Below are 12488 nucleotides of genomic sequence, written 5' to 3'. Positions count from 1 at the left end.
GCCCCTTGCCAGCGACCAATAGAGTCGCTCCTACGGACCTTAAAATCCTGGCTCCAAAGCCAGATTCACCACTTAGTGATTCCCGGCCCTGATGAAGCCGAGGTGCATCTCGGCGTAACGAGCGTGAGGTCAGAGAGCTAGGGATCTATTTTTCTCACACTATCAGCTTTTTCTCCCTTCTGGATTCCTGTATTAAGCCCTGCTAGGATAGACTAGGAAACTGTCAGAAAACAAAGAGAAAACCGAATATGAAGAATGTATACAAATATTCGCCCGTAAGGAAGACTTCACCAATGCCCAAGTCCAGTCCGAACCATTAGAACAGACAAAACCCGAGCATTCTTCTCCTTTTCAGAAGACAAACAATTTAATCACACATGGAAATAGAAAAGGAAAAACAAAGGGACGGTAAACTTAATAATGTCATGACTTTTTATTCACATGAATACATTTCTACATAAAAACTGTCCATTTTGGATTTTTGGTTTTCGCATATCTAACTTGGGGACTTACTGGGAACAAAATTGGACAATCACTGGGCTACTTATTTAGATAAGCTATTTGGGGGGTAAATGGCACAAGCACGCTGTTTGTGGCACTGGCAAGCTGTTTCGGTACAAAGATGGTGCAGGTAAGCCTTTTGGGGGCAAAGATGGCACGGACAAGCTGTTTGTGGACAAAACTGGCACTGACAAGCTGTTTATTGGCAAAGATGGCACTATGGGACTTATTACTTGGTGAAGTCAGGGGGCTCCAGGGCAATTTGCATGCTGGGGCCCAGTAGTTTCTAGTTTTGCCCTTGCCTCAAGACGCTGACCTCCAATCCTGTCGCTGCTTCGCAAAAAAAAAAGCAGATCACAAATATTCTTGCAAACATTAAATTTTTTTCTGGGTGTTTGTACATTTTAAATTGGGGGGGGGTGCCAAATATAGGATCCCCGCCGGTTGCCAAATACCTGATTTAGCCACAAGCATTTCCCTGCCACGGTGACCCGAAAATATAGCAGGTGCCCTAGTTTGCCTTATAGGAAATGCAGCTTGTGTTTAGCAAAAATCAATGATTATAAAATGGTGAAATGCTAAGAAATGGGGCTAGCCTATTGAAAATGGTATATTCTTTTTTAAAGATTCCTCTATTATTCTATTAATATATTTTCGCTTATATGTTAGTAATTTCGAGACATAAGTTTGATCAGCTAGGAAAATGGGATGCAGAACATGCGTCATCCTATACCACCCAAAATAATGGACAACATAGGAAAACTTGATGCAAAGTTATTATTTCTTGCCCAAATTTTCCTTGATACAAACAGGCTCCTATACCTCTAGTAAAGTGACAAGCTAGGTGATATTTCTACATATCCAGTAAATTCTCTTATGGGGATGGAGAAGGGACCTCCAAATTTTTGAAGGACATCTATCCTATATATCTATTTGGTATAAGGACCTCCTCTAGATCGATAAGTTACATCCTTCATCCTTGAATTAATTTGCTGAATGTATTACACTTCCACAAGGTGTGGGGCAGTCTCAGTTTTATATCCCGCGTTTTCTCATTGCAGCATGGAGCAGATTTAATGTCTTGTGATGAATTAGATAATCACAATGTAGAACAAACACAATCTGAGCCGGCATGCACCAGTAGCCTCTTTTTAATACTTTCTTTTTTATTTTGTTTTACTGTTATTTTGTTGTACAGTCCAGTGTCCCCCCACTGTAGAAGGATGCATATTAAAAACCTCTGTGAAGTTAATATGTATTCTTCCAAAAAAAATAAATAAAATATTTACCTGACACTGAACTGCAAAACCGCCTTCTTTCCCTATGATCCGAAATGTCTTGCCATGGACTGGCTGCTCGAAGCTCTCAACCAGTTGCAGGAAATCAACGGGAAGACTTTACCCAGGGCACTGGCATCTAAACGCAGCGTTCGCCCCGGCCAGTACTGGAGCTGATTGGAGGTACATGCGTTTAGCCGAATGCATCTCCTGCAGGACATTTAGCTGGGTTTGGGGAAAAGGGGTAAATTCATTTTTCAGGATTTCTGCATGCATTTGCAAAACAGACTACACACACATTTAAGGGGGTCATGCAGATATAATAGGCATTAAAGAGCATATGATGGCGCGAGCGTCCCTTAAAACGTTATTATTTTCACTTTTTTTTCTTGCTACAGCCCACATAATTCTGCTCAATAATCAAATAGAAATATTGCTTTCTTGTAGAATATTGTGGAATTTGTATTCTACAAAATGGCCAGTAGAGGGAGCTAAAAGATCATTTTACAACTTCGTAAGAAACCATAGAAAATTTCCATTGTTATAATAATGTAAAAAAAAATGATGTAGATAATGTTATAATTTGCCCCCTTTACATACATATTACACACTTCATAAATGTAAATGCTGTTTAAGTGGATTGTTTTAATTATTTAAAAAAAATAGTATAATATAGAAATGTTCCAGTAGGCCAACATTTTGCTACCAACCAGTTGCGGATTAACATCTCTTCGGCCTCCATGTGCAAATACCGCTGACATCCCTAAGAAACTATTTTTTTGTGGTGGGACCCAGGAAAAATTAGTTAACTGGACTAATTATCAGACATTTTGGGCCAGTATCACATTAGGGCCCATGCCCCCACATCCCCTTCCAGCCCTCAAAGTGCCTTTCATGTTTAAAAACCCTGCTCGCTTTTTTCCTTTAGCCCCTGTGTTTAGAAGAAAGGCCACCAATCCCCCCACCCAGGGCATCCTTGTTAAAATTATTCCCGAGCCCTCTCATGTTTTTCAGCCTGCCCGCCATGACACAAACCAACGCATCTGTATTTAAGGTGGGGATGTGGAAAGAGGACTCCATGCAAACAACTGTATTTACTGAACCTCCTCCCCACAATGGTTGCCCAGCTACCCCGTTACCCTCAAGTATAATAATAAGGAGAGGTTTTTATTTTAAATTGCAGTTCCACGTATGGCCACCAGTGGGCCCAAGACTAGTTTTAGGATCCACGGAAAGGAACGTGTTATGTTGGGTAGGACTGGCCAATGTGGCCTAGTCTCTCTGCATCTACGTTTCATTTAGAGGCACCATATTAAAGGTGGACTATCGCCAGGCTGCCCCGCGTCCATCATTATCACATTACCAATGCTCAGATTTGTGTGACCAATGTCACAGGACCTTGGAACCGCTTCATTCCCAAATTAAAGGTCGCTATTGCGGCCTCAAGTTTACTTTACGTAATCTCAGAGTGTAATTGACTGGTTTATGGCTTAGAGGAGCAACATCTAAGCAAGTATATGATGTCAGCAAGCGAGGTGCAAAAAAAGGAAGAAAAAAACAAAAGGAAAGAAGACCGGCAGAAAACAGATAAAAAGAGAGGAAAGGAGCTTGGTAAAGGTGCGAAATCTAGACAAGGGGTCCTTCCTGTATAATTGCCCAAAGCTTCTTAAGCTGGCATCAAATACTTTCCATGGCAGTCTCCACCCAACCGGACCCCATCGAAGACCCCCTTAACATTGAAGCAAACTTTGTGAAATAACTCATAATTTATTACATGGTGTTTTAATCTAACGTCATTCATAAATCTGTTTTAGTGTAGCAGATAATGATACGATCTCATCCCCTCTGATCCCCATCGAGGCTGGTGTTAACTTACTGATGATGCGCACTTTGTACCTGGGAACATTTTTATTTTAGATTTATTACTCCAGATACTGTTTCAGTAGCTGCGGAATATTTGGCCGCTGCGCAGAGCAATTAAAGGAATGCAATGCCTTAATCGAAATGAGATTTGCATGATCCAGCAAACACTGGGCGCTGAATAAAAAAACTACGCATATATATATATCTATACATTGTACAGCGCAACAGCATTTGATGGCGCTATATAAAACAATATATATATACTTACTGGCACTCTGGCTGACAGCACCCCATACACCCTGGACCATGCCGTTCCAAGTCGGAAGGGCCCTTTCTCAACTATTTTGAACCGGCACGGGGAGACAGGACCCTTGCCTAAAAAGGACCACTTGGCAAGTATGATTTCCTTAAACCATAATATTCCAGTCCATTTAGAAATCTATTAGCTGTACCTGCTGTGCGTACAAAGGAGAAAAATCCAAGCGGAAAAGCCACGGACCGTTTATGATGAAAAAGAATCATTGAACCTCAATACAGAAAAACCCGGGAGCGCATCAACAAGGGGGGGGGGGCGACAATCTAAATAGTTTAAACAGATGTTGGGCCCCACATGAAAAGAGAGCGTTTCAGAAACATGTATACATCAGACTATCCATTATCACTATCATTTTAAAGATGCAATGAAATGTTTATCGATATAATTAAATAAAAAAAAAGAACCAATGTATCATTTTCCTTTAAACTGTGTATAAGAAAATCAATGGCTTCATAACTGCCCCTTCTTTAAAAAAAAAAAAAAAAAACAAGCGCTTTATTCTTTTAAAAAATCAAGATGTTTATTGTGATTTTTGTCAATACAGAGATAACAAACACATAAATTATAATATAATAATATATAATCCCATTGCACTGCACTATGGAATATGATATAAAAAAAAATAAATACATAATATAATATATATAACATATATAATAATAGTCAAAGTAAAAACAACAATTAAAGGAACAGCCAAGCCCAAGAACATTTTTAAAAAAGAAAAATGGTAGCCGTGTTAGTCCAAGAGAAAACTTAGTTGACACTGATTATTGGGCAACATAGAAAAAGATCCAAATTGATTCCTTTTATGGGACCAACATATAAAAGTACCAATGCTAGATATGGTTTCTGGGGCTCATGGGTCTCTTTTTCAGATGGAATCTGGTGGAATTCTATCCATGCTTATGTAACTTTCCATCTTTTTCTTTTTCTAATAAAAGCAACCAAACTCAACTAAATTCAACCATTAACTTTTAATCAAATATTGAAATACCCCCAGCCTCTCTGTGTCCTAAATAGCGTCTGCGGCCCTTTTAATGTGATGACCACCAGCGGTGAAGTGCGTCACGTATGTGGACTAGAGGGGGATGGATTGTCACGCGTTCATGCGCAGAATAACTGTATTCAGAAAGTAACTGGCGAGGAAATAAACAAGCGGGATTTCTAAGTGATTCACCAAAAATAATAATAATAACAATAATAATAATAATTAATAATAATAAAATAATTAATAATATTAATAAAATAATAATATTAATAAAAAATAATAATTATGCCAACTATGCTTTTCTGAGATCTCCAGATAACTAAATTGGTGCTCACTGTCATTGATATTTCTACCTGCCCCATATAGTTCCCATCAGTAGTCTCAAAAGCTTGCAATCTTCTTACTAAAAACGCGGGCCAGCTTAGTGCCCGTCACGTAACCTCACACTTTCTTGGCACGCTGTCTTGTTGTGTGTTAAATGCCGCATTATTCAGCATAAGGTATAATGCATTAGTTGTACGGCCGGTACGTGCGTCACATAAATTCCATTTCATTAATTAGGGTCACCTGTCGGCTCCAGGCGGCCCCGGGACGGCACCGAATTTGGAGGGGGCGAAAAAAAAATGGAAAGAAAGAAAGAAATAGAAAAAAACAAATGACATAGTGAAAGATTAAAAACGCTATGAATCGCCTCTTCAGAAAAAAGCAAGCAGCGGTGCCAGTGGTGAATGTTTGCTTTGGGGTCGAGCTATAAGGTTGGCGTCAGTTAGGGCAAAAAACATGCCAGTGGAATGTGAATCGGGGAGGAAGCATCAGGTTAGTCAATCGCTGGCATTCAGCCCAGAAGTGACTGGATGCCTTCATGGTTTTTTTTAAGGTAAACAAATCCCGGCCGGTTTAGGGAAATCTGAGAATGCAGAAGAGAGGTTTTTTTTTTTTTGTCTTACTGTGTTTTTCCGCTGTGTGGTCTCCCATCCACGGCGTATACAGAGTGCCGTCACCATTAAAATAACACATTGTAACTACAATCCCTTGGTAGCTGCCACGACATGTGGCCACCAAACCACCAAGTCCACAGGGGGGGGGGACAAAGGTCGCCTGGGGTTAAGATGCTGAGTATGGAAGGAAGGCGCTTCCTATGGAACGATCCGAGGGACACAAAGAGGACTCGGCCACACAATCCAGGATTCTTTTCAAATATCCCGGCGTCTTGACATGGCCGGGAACGAGGAGCATTACTATGCTTTGTTTCTCCATAAAGATGGAACGACAGATTAAAGCAGCGAATTGTTGAGGGGAAGCCCAGACATGCTGTAATTCCTAACTCGCTAATCCATTTAATATTCCTTAAAGCCAAATAAAGAGCTTGGTGGCTTGCCACGGCACCGCGTAGCTCCGTATGTATGCTCTGCCCCTGTGCCCATTCCAGGCCTGAGCTGTCACTTAAGCATAAGGTCACATACTTCTACGCCGAAAAGGATTTCGAAATGCGTAGCATATGGCACCGCCGATAAATCTCATTCAACAACACAATTATTGAGGGGACACACAACAAATCTAAATATATTTAGGTCAACCTGAATACGTCTCAAAACAGCCCTGCTATAAATGCTACGTTTTTGGGGGTTTTTTCACAACAGCCATCCAAAGAACACAATGACAGCAGTAACGGGGACTCTCCGGGTGAGGCGCTGCTTCCCCGGATCTCCAGGTCACTCTCCTCGTTCTCCAGGGTAAGGGACCATGCTCACTTCCCATCTTCCCAGTCCATTTAATGCTAACCCTGCCCTTTTCTGAGTTAGCCCCACCCCTCCCATGGCTAGCCACACCTCTCAAGCAGCTGGGCCCGCCCTTGTGCATGGCTAGTCTTGGCCCCCGATGAAGCCACGTCTCAGAAGAAGTACAGCTCCAAGGTAGCCTCATCCTTAAAGTTCCCAGAACATACACCATCTTTCGTGAATATGAAGTGTGCTAAAAATCAGGTAAATCCACCTTAAGGTTGGGCAAGGACCCTGCGCGACTAAACAGCGCTCCCCAACTCGGAGAAACAGCAAAGTAACTCAGAGACCCAGGGAAGTAACTCTTCACCCGGAGACTCCAAGTCACACCTGGAGAGATCACATGCATGTATCTTTGCAACAAAACATTAAGCTATAGGTGGAATTGCAATAAATGATACTGTTATTTATATAGAACACCAATCAGATGTTCTTTTAACCCCTTAAGGACAATGGGCGGTCCCTAAACCCATTGAAAACAATGCATTTTGAGCCCGTACATGAACGGGCTTTGTCATTAAGGGGTTAAAACCTCTCTATATAAAGGAATGTAACATTTCAGTATCTTTTATCTTGTTGTTGCTCGTTTTGCATTTATTTCTTATCTGTTTGGGTTTTCCAGAACTTGTACAATGAGAGAGGAAGAAATGTCCGTCTTCGGTATCAGGAAGTAAAGGGCCACTTATGCAAGCGTGAAAGCGACAGACGATGAGATTATTTTCTCAGCTGCGTCTGCCACGGCAGCCACATGTCGTGTAATCTGCACCTGTGAGACCGTAAACCACCGCGGCTATAAACAGCGCAGGACAGCGACGTGATGTCATACGTGTGACCTCCGGGCCGCTAGACGCGGCCACACATTATTACTTTGTAAAAACCGAATTGTTTGAACACCAATATAAATTTAAAGTTGTCGTTCCCAAATGATGTATGCACGGCAGGGCCCAGGAGCCTTATAGTGCTTGTTAAAATACTTGCTACGTGCTTTAATATGCTTTCTTTAAACCTATGAAGCTATTATATGCATTCCATTTGTAAAATCCTCATTTGCGTTAATAAGAGAACAGTGAAACTTCTCGTATTCTCTTAAAATGCTGGTTTTCTTTAGGGGACAAAGTTACTTTAAGTGTTCTTCAAAGAAGAAATTATAACAGTATGTTGTCAAGTTACTGTAGCAGCTTCATCTAAAAACAGTGGCATTGCTAGGTAGTGGATACAGGGCGCCTCCTGTTATGGCCCCGGCAGAAGAAGCGCAGCAGTAAGTGTTATTATTGTGAAGTGGAAGCTTCTGGGAGTAACAGCTCAGCAATGAAGCAGGTTGACACCTGAACCCTCTGGGTTGAGGGAGCTGGGTCCTGACACTCCCTGACCATTTCCACCTTAAATGGGGGGGGTCCTGTGACATCAGCAACAACGCCCACTGACATCGGTGGTCCTGGTCGCATCCCACAAGAGGGGCTCGGGTAGCAGGAGCCTAAAAGTTCCCAGGTATGAACATAAGTACCTGACCCGAAAAATGCTCTTTTAGGCTGAGTGAGCACAAGACACTCTCCAAAATGTTGTGGAAAACATGGAGGATCTTAATAGCCCCAAAGGTGGGGCAACTCCCTATTAATGCCCATGGTTTTGGAATGGAACGTCCATCAAGCTCATACAGGTGTGATGGTCAAGTGTCCAAATACTTTTGGTCATATGGTCTAGCTTGGTGGTCCGGGAAGAAATCAGATTGTCTTTTTTGGAGTCAGAAATATTTTTCTCCCCAACCGGAAGTCGCTTCATTGTATCTTATGAGAACGGCCACCTCGATTAAAAAGTGAAAACCATTGGTCGCATTTATGATCCCTCAGTTTCTGTAGAAAATTCCTTTGAGAAACGTCATTTAGTTAATTCCTAACGATTTTATTTTTTAATGATATTCCCAGGGAATGGTCAGAAAAAATGACTCATCTTCTAATATTTGTTTAAAAAAAACCAGTGTTTTTATAAACAAGCAGAACACGTGCCAAAAATCTTATTTCTATTTTATTTTTACCAAGAAGATATTTTTTGTGATGATAAATGTAAAAAAAAAACAAGAAAAAAAAAAGGGCATATGTGGAAATATGTTTTAGAAATCAAGGCTAACGTTATAACGACATCCATAGCATTGGAGCCACATATCAAAGGGGGGTTGCATAAGAAGTTAATGTGTTGCTCATGATGGCGAGGCCAGGCTTTATGACAAACAGATGCGATGCTTTAGCAGTTTAAACAATGTGAATGCTCCGTAATCGATTTGAGCGCCGAGCGCCGCTAACGGAGGAAGGGCGATTGTCAGAACGTCGCGCCAACGAACCATCGCCTCCATGGAGAATGGCGTTCCTCAAAAAACCACCATTGGCTCTTCAGCTATAAATGGACTTCTCGTCATCAAAAGTCCCAGGAGTGCGGAGAAAAACATACTCGGGCTGTAGAATAACTTTGAGAATGCCTGAATAACTTCAATAAGTCACGCTACGAGAAGGATTAGGGATGATGGGAATAATTGTACAACAGCTGTGGAACGCCAGCTTGGCCACCCTTGGTTAGCGTCTTGGTGGTGTTATCCTGCCCATTCCGTAAAGATTAAATTTAGCCCAGCTGGACGGCGAGAACATCATAGCATTTCACTGACATCACCAACACGAGTGGTGTCTGCTCGCTACTTAACGGCCATACTCCCAGACTGCATAATGTAATGTCCTTTAATGGGTGAAGATGATGGCTCTCCTTCATTTGGCGCGGCTTTCAACAGCAAAAGAACGCAACGGAATATGCTAATCATTTTAGAACCTGAACGCAGGCCAGAATCTTTAAATGACTGCATTACTCTTGGTGGACTCGTGTTAAGAGAGTCCGTGTGAATAAAAATAAACAGTATGATGCAATCATAAATTGGATTTTTTTTAAGGTAAGGAATTTTTTTTTTTCCAAATTTCAAAAACACATTTTCATAAGAAGACACATCCAGAGTTGTGTTTATTGACCTTGAAGATATGTACTAAGGACCCAGTAAATTAAGATTGCATCTGGGCGCCCTATTTATTTAAAAGTGGAGCGCTGGGATATGATGTCATATCCTGACTCCCACTAGAAAGGGTGGTGGCATAGAGGGGGCAGCATGCCGTGGGTTAAGCCTAGGGCAGCGCTGGGGGTTAATACGCCGCTGGGTATAGTATATGGCCCAGAACCTTCACTGTTCACACTAGATCTTCCCGTGGACAGGTGAGTCTTCACGAGCCACCTTCCCTTTATATTTTCTAATTTTTATTATATTAAAACATTACGTTATTTTAAAGCAGGGATGTATCTCTTTTTCTCTATATGGAAAAGTCAATGTGCAAATCAATGAATGGATGCGGTTGCACTCCTTAAATACTGAAATCAAAGTGTTTGGGCAGCCAAGACAACAGTAAATGTATCTATATTTTGCTGGACTGTAAAATGTGAATAAAAAACATATGTACCATTTTTGTGGGGAAATGTAGCAGAATAACTGCACAGCTATACAGTTCCCCAATCCTAAATTATTTTAAGGATCGCTGGTGGTGTATTTAACTTCAGCACTGCGCTAGGCCTAACCAACGGCAGCACTGCGCTGGGCCTAACCAACGGCAGCACTGCGCTAGGCCTAACCAACGCCAGCACTGCGCTAGGCCTAACCAAGGGCAGCACTGCGCTAGGCCTAACCAACGCCAGCACTGCGCTAGGCCTAACCAAGGGCAGCACTGCACTAGGCCTAACCAAGGGCAGCACTGCACTAGGCCTAACCAAGGGCAGCACTGCACTAGGCCTAACCAAGGGCAGCACTGGACTAGGCCTAACCAAGGGCAGCACTGCTCTAAGCCTAAGCAACGGCAGCACTGCGCTAGGCCTAACCAACGGCAGCACTGCGCTAGGCCCAACCAACGGCAGCACTGCGCTAGGCCTAACCAACGGCAGCACTGCGCTAGGCCCAACCAACGGCAGCACTGCGCTAGGCCCAACCAACGGCAGCACTGCGCTAGGCCTAACCAACGGCAGCACTGCGCTAGGCCCAACCAACGGCAGCACTGCGCTAGGCCTAACCAACGGCAGCACTGCGCTAGGCCTAACCAAGGGAAGCACCCCCTCGTTCTCACTGTCCTTACTACTAGGCATCAGGGGACCATCATTAGAAAGGAAGCGCGAGACAGAAGAAAGCTATGGGGGAACGTGTGGACTTAGCCCTCCATAGTGGGGAGATCAGTGATAACAATAACCAGCGTCGTATTTACATTCCACACTGCCCTAGGCCATACCTAGTAGATCGCCCGCCATACTAGGCCTAGTCAGCCAGGATACGTCACTGACCATAACATTGTAGACATGAAGGCCAAGTGTGGACAGTAATGACAAGACCAACTTGTCTTTATGGGACCATCTAATTAGAGAGTGTTGAAAGCTGGGATATTGAGCAGCATTACTCTTCCACCATTAACATTATGTACCGAGACAATACCCTCAGCACCGGAGAAGCGCTACGTCATGAGTGCAGTGATGGGCATCAATAAGATTACAGAACAAAGTCGTTTTATCGGCGGGTGAACTTACATTCCACACCAATGGATCCAAACAATGACTCCTTTCACAAAACAATGATTCAAAACCAGACGTAAAACCTGTGCCTTTCTCGGTTTATTTCCAGAATAACTCTAAACTATCGCTGGAGGTTTTATTGTGAAACCAGCACCAAACCGCTGATATAAACATTCTACAGAGAGCTCTACCTCTTGGTTATTGCTACCTCTTTACCAGACAACTGTTCATACAGGATTACAGAGTTTCACAATAACGTATCTTCCTCTGCCATGAATGACAAAGAGATCTAAAAACTATGTATTTATGATTAAAAAAAAGCATATGCTGTCCATTCATGGCAGCTTTGATGTAATCCACCATGGTTCGCTGTTATTTCTCTAGTTCTGTAAGAGCGCCATCTAGTGGCTGACGGTGGCACATATGCAATGTATTCAGCCATCATTCTTACAAGCTTTATGTATGAAGGGTCACTTTAGAAAAGCGAATGTTTTACAGTTTAATAAACTCAATAAACCTGTATAATGATGCTGAATAAAATAAACAAAAATCTAAAGAATCTATATATGTCAGAAATCCCTCCTCATCTTCATGAGTATTCCTCCCTTTTTAGCTTCAGAAGGTGAAGGGAGGAGAGGGAAGTAGGTAGAAAGACTTTTACTAAATGAAAAACAAAAAGGTGTCTATGCGCTACACACGAACACACATTCACGCTTACACTACATTAACACACCTTTCTGGGCACTCACACTCTGTGAGCGAGCAGTCTCACTTTTAACACACTCACGTAACATTGGGTTGTGTTACCCCACTGCATTCCTGCCTCTCCGGGCCGGTCCAAAATGGTTCACAAAGGGAAAAGGGGGGCAAAGGGGGCATGGGGCAAATATCCCCCAGGCCAGCTCACCCCTGGGCCCCATCCTCTAAATAATGTGGGTGACGCATAGAGGGTCCATTTGGAGTCTTTATCTTGCTTCTCGGGAACTTCCCAGGGTGGGCTACCCAAAGCTATCCCTCTTCTGGGAAAATGCTTTAATACAGGGGGCTTATGTGCAGGGTTTGCCCCTGAGTCTCATGGTTTTTGCCTCAATCTCAGGGTCTTGGGGTTAAGGAGCAGATTCTCAGGGTCACAAAGTCTGGAGCTGCTATACTACTATGACCATATATGAAACTCCCAATTGTCATCACTA

This window comes from Spea bombifrons, chromosome 1 (genome assembly GCF_027358695.1).
Source record: "Spea bombifrons isolate aSpeBom1 chromosome 1, aSpeBom1.2.pri, whole genome shotgun sequence".
Taxonomy (NCBI): domain Eukaryota; kingdom Metazoa; phylum Chordata; class Amphibia; order Anura; family Pelobatidae; genus Spea; species Spea bombifrons.
This window is presented reverse-complemented; position numbering follows the sequence as displayed.